Source organism: Chrysochloris asiatica, unplaced genomic scaffold (genome assembly GCF_000296735.1).
Source record: "Chrysochloris asiatica unplaced genomic scaffold, ChrAsi1.0 scaffold00031, whole genome shotgun sequence".
Taxonomy (NCBI): domain Eukaryota; kingdom Metazoa; phylum Chordata; class Mammalia; order Afrosoricida; family Chrysochloridae; genus Chrysochloris; species Chrysochloris asiatica.
The window spans coordinates 18,033,508-18,038,143 of NW_006408549.1; the positions used below are offsets into that span (position 1 = coordinate 18,033,508).

Below are 4,636 nucleotides of genomic sequence, written 5' to 3' on the forward strand. Positions count from 1 at the left end.
CATCCAAAAAGTAACTTACATATACCATGGTTTTCTTTAAAAAAAAAAAAAAAAGAGAGAGAGAGAGAAAATATTATCTTCAACAAATGGAAACATGCATTCAAAGCTCATTTTTCAAGCCATGGCCAAACAAACCATGTTCTATCTTATGGAGGTTCTCCTCTTAATAAACTCTCTCCCCAAACCATCATCACTTTTAATCATCCCCAGTCTGGGCTTCATCTTCAGACTCTTCATTCCCAGATTTTTCTGGTGGAGGGCTGGCAGATGTTTTCTTTTCTGGATGGCTTTATGATTCCTCATAGCCTTCTTTAGGGGAAGGAGTCTTTTGATACCTTTAAGCCGTGGGATGACCTATTTTCCCTTTGCCTTTCACTGGACTTGGCGGCACTGTTGTCTTTAGCCTGGGTTTGGGCATTTTCTTTTCTTTTCGCTCAGGTTTGGATTTCTTAACCATCTTTTTGTTTTTCCTTTTTGAACTGCCATCGTCACTGGAGTCGTCGTCTTCCATTAGGACGTCTTCATCACTGCCAGAATCTTTTTCTTGGAATGGTGCCTTGTCCTCCTCTTCCTGTTCTTCCTCACTGTTCATATCTTCCATAAGCATTTCTCTCTGCTTAGAAACTGCCTGTTGTTGCTGGTATACATTTTTATGATCTTTTTTATCTTCGTTATCATTTGCTGAGTGACAGTCATCCTTCTTGGTGTTCACATCTTTTTCTTATGAGTCCTTACTGTCTTCCTGTGAATTCTTTCCAGGCTGCCTCTCATTTTTAGCTTCTCAAGGAGATGATCCCATTTTCTTAGTTGGAGGACCTGAATCTCTTCCATAATCTTCATTAGCATCATCAGATTACTGAAACTGTGAATAAACAACTGCCTTCCTATTTCTGAAAGGCTCAGATGTGTTCGCTGTCGAAACAGGACCCAGATGAGAAGCCAAAGACTAGAACCCCCCATTCCCCACTCCTCGCGCTTGGCGCCCCAACTCCCTCAGACTTCGGCCAAAGAGGCAGCTACAGCTGAACCTCGAGCTGCTGGTTTCTCAAACTCCTCTGGAACTTGTTTCAGGACCCCTTGATCAGAAGAGCCCACCCACTCCCCTGTCTCTTCAAGATGGATGACTCAAATTAGCCGAAAATGCGCCCTAATTTTTATCATTCTTAAATATCATTATTATGCCTGGACATAAGGAAGTTCCATGCATCTTTATGGATACTCGGGAGGATTGGACTCGACAGGATTGGACTCGACAGCACTTAACAACAACATAAGGGTTGGAAGATTATATTCCATGGAATTTTCACATGCTCGTTCTCAGATGTCATTGCTTCTTAATTTTCAAAGTTTAAAATCTGCATATTTTAAGAAAAAGCAAATATTGATATGAATAGAAATATTTAAAATTATTTTTATTATTACCAACAATAATTGATTGTCTCTAGTTTCTATCTTCAGTGCACATTGTTGAATTCAAACAATAAAGGCTTGTGTTTATATACAAGATTATTTAAAGTGAAATTTTAGTCCATTTTCACATAGGTTATTCACACCTTACAGAATTAATCATGTTTCTAAGTCACAAAGGAAAATAGCAATTAGATACAAAGGTTTATAATTCATATTTGTGGAATATCTACCACTGATGCATTCTTTTAACCAAATTCAATAGTAAAAATGGAAGTTAAAAAACAGATTATTGGATACTTACTCATCTTATAATTTTTTAAGCTTTAAAGTTTATTCTTTTTCAAGATATTAAATATCACTTTGCTCCATTACTTGAAATTCAGTTATTTCTTAAATGTGATTTGCAGACATTTTTTGAACATATTATTGCCAGCAAAATTTCAAACAATCTTCCAAAGATTTAATTGCTTCATTATCATCCAAATGGAGAAGTATTTTCCCTGACTAGTTGGCTCCATCGAGTATTGGAGGAAGACTCTTTTGGACACAGTTGTTTATGATTTGTGGCTAACTGGAATATTATGACAACTAGCATCATAGAGGGGTCCTGGTATGGCACTCTGGGATAAACACTGGGTTGCTAACCACAAGGTCAGTGGTTCAAACTCATCAGCTGCTTCTCAGAAATCCTATACATGGTCATTATGAATGAGAACTGACTGAACAGCAATGAACAACAACAGCTCCATACAGTTCTTATGCTTCCATTCATCTGGTGGAATTTATTCCCTCTTATAACTATACACACAAAACCAAAAAATTGCTATTCTAACCATTTTAAATGTAAGATTCAGTCACATTAATTAAAGTCACTATTTGTACAAATCTCATCACTATACTTTTCTGAAGATTTTTCATGACTACAAATAGAAACTTGTATTTTATAAAACAACTCCTCGTTTTCCTTTTCATCAAACTCTGGTAATGACTGATAAACTTTTGGTTCTATGTATTTGTCTATATTTGATATTTCATATAAGTGGGACCACACAATATTTGTCCTTTTGTGTCTGATTTATTTCCCTCAGCACGATGTTTTCAAGGTTCATCCATGTCATAGCATGTATCAGAACTTCATTTCTCTGTATTCCTGAGGAATATTCCATTGTATAAATGTACCACATTTTGTTTGCCCATTTATCAGTTATTTGGTTATTTCTACCTTTACTTACTATGGCTTATTTAGCTTTGACATTGGTATATTGTTGCTTAGCCATGACATGGTCTGTTTGAGTCCTTGCTTTCAAGTCTTTGGGCTGCATACATAAGTGTAGAATTGTTGGATTGTACAGTAGTTGTATACGTCATAGTCTACATTCTGATTATTAATGCGTGTTAGCAGCTGGATTTTCTCATTTTGAGATCTGCCCCATCAACAGATGAAAGTCCTGAAAGCTTTGCTTTATCCACATTATTAAGCTCAACACTACTATGAGGAAGCAACTCTTCCTCAGTCATACTCTGAGTAACTTCCAACCTGAAGGACTCATTTTCTATCACTATTACAGACAGTGTTTCGCTGCTAATTATAAGGTCTTTGAAACTATTTTTCTCATAAGTGGACCACCTATTCCTCTTCCTAGTCTGCTCTTAGTCTGGAGATTCTGCTAAATCTGTCCACCATGGGTTCCTATCCTGTCCTGGTATTTGAAACACCAGTGGCATAGCTTCCAGATCACAGCAACCTTCAAGCAACCACAGTAGAACAAATGGACAGATGTGTAGAAATGTTGAGTCATATGGCCTGCTAACGACAATGGTGGCAATTAAAATCCACTGGCCACTCCTTGGAAACTCTCAACAGGGTTGCTATGAGTTGGAACTGACTCAATTGTAAATAAACATAACATAGAAATTTTACAGTGCATAAGGAAGACTGGAGAAGAGCTTACCCATTTGAATTAAGATGTTGGCAAAGAATGTTTAAAGTACCATGGACTTCCAGAAGAACAAATTTACCTTGCAAGAAGTATAGCCAAAAAAAAAAACAAAAAAAAAAAACCCGAATGCTCTTTAAAAGTGAAGATGGTGAGGTTTTGTCTTATGTACTTTGGGCGTGCTATCACGAGGGACCTGTCCCCGGAAAACATTATACTGTAGGGTCAAGTAGAGGTCAGTGAAAAAGGGGAAGACCTCTAACTAGGAATGACGAAGTAACAGCAATGATGGCCTCAAGCATAACAATTATAAGAATGGTGCAGGACTAGGCCATGTTTTATTTTGCTGTGCATAGGGTGACTATGAGTCAGAACCATTCAGTGACACCTAACAATGGTGATTCTATGTTCTCAGTTTGCCTTTTTATTGACAGACACTTCATTGAATTTGTTGTTGCACCAATGCATAATTTAAGAGTCAGTTCCTATTAAATGAAATGATTTGAGCTCCCCCTTGAGATACTTCTTTCTGAGGCCAAAATCTGTGGTAATGATTCTTCATGGAGGGGAAGGGGGACATATATAGATTGTTTCCTTCAAGTATCATTTTAAAACATAAGATATAAGCCCTTTATTTGTTTGAATTTAATATTTTCACTTAGTAAGTTTTTGATAGAATGAGAATAATTGCTACTAGTGGTTCCATGAAATAAAATTTAATTGGTTAGAGAAGAAATTTTCAGGCATAATCTCAAAATCTATGGTCAAAGAAATAATGCATAGAAATATTCAAGATATTTAAAAATTTGTAAATGTAATCATACATTTATGATGTTTTTCTCACGAAAAATCAATTCCTTTTATAGTCTACTGAGATAGAGAGCATGGTTACTGGATAATAGAAAATGCTACATAATCTTGCTACCACAGATGGGCACTTTAATCTGACTCAAAGTAAATCCATGTCTCCTTAATAATAATGGTGGATTTATGTTGTTGTTGTTTTTATTCAAACAAGAAATAATTTCATTTTAATGTTTCATTTAAAACATTTAAAATTAAATTAAAAATGTGTCATTTAAAATTTAAATATTTTACAATCAAAGAGCCCTGGTGGTGAAGTGGGTTACACATTGAGATGCTCTCTGCAAGGCCAGAAGTTCAAATACCTCAGGGGAGAGATGAGGCTGTTTGCTCCATAGATATTTAATTTCTTAAACAGAAAGGGGCAGTTATACCCTGCCTTACAGGGTCACTATGAGCCATCATTGCTGGCAACCAGTTTGGTT

The 4,636-nt window shown here is 36.2% G+C and overlaps 1 pseudogene; it reads right to left on the reverse strand.

Annotated features, from left to right (window-relative positions):
- Positions 1 to 196: 196 nt before the first annotated feature.
- The window catches only part of LOC102826468, an 87,058-nt pseudogene continuing 82,618 nt past the window's right edge, over positions 197 to 4,636 (reverse strand).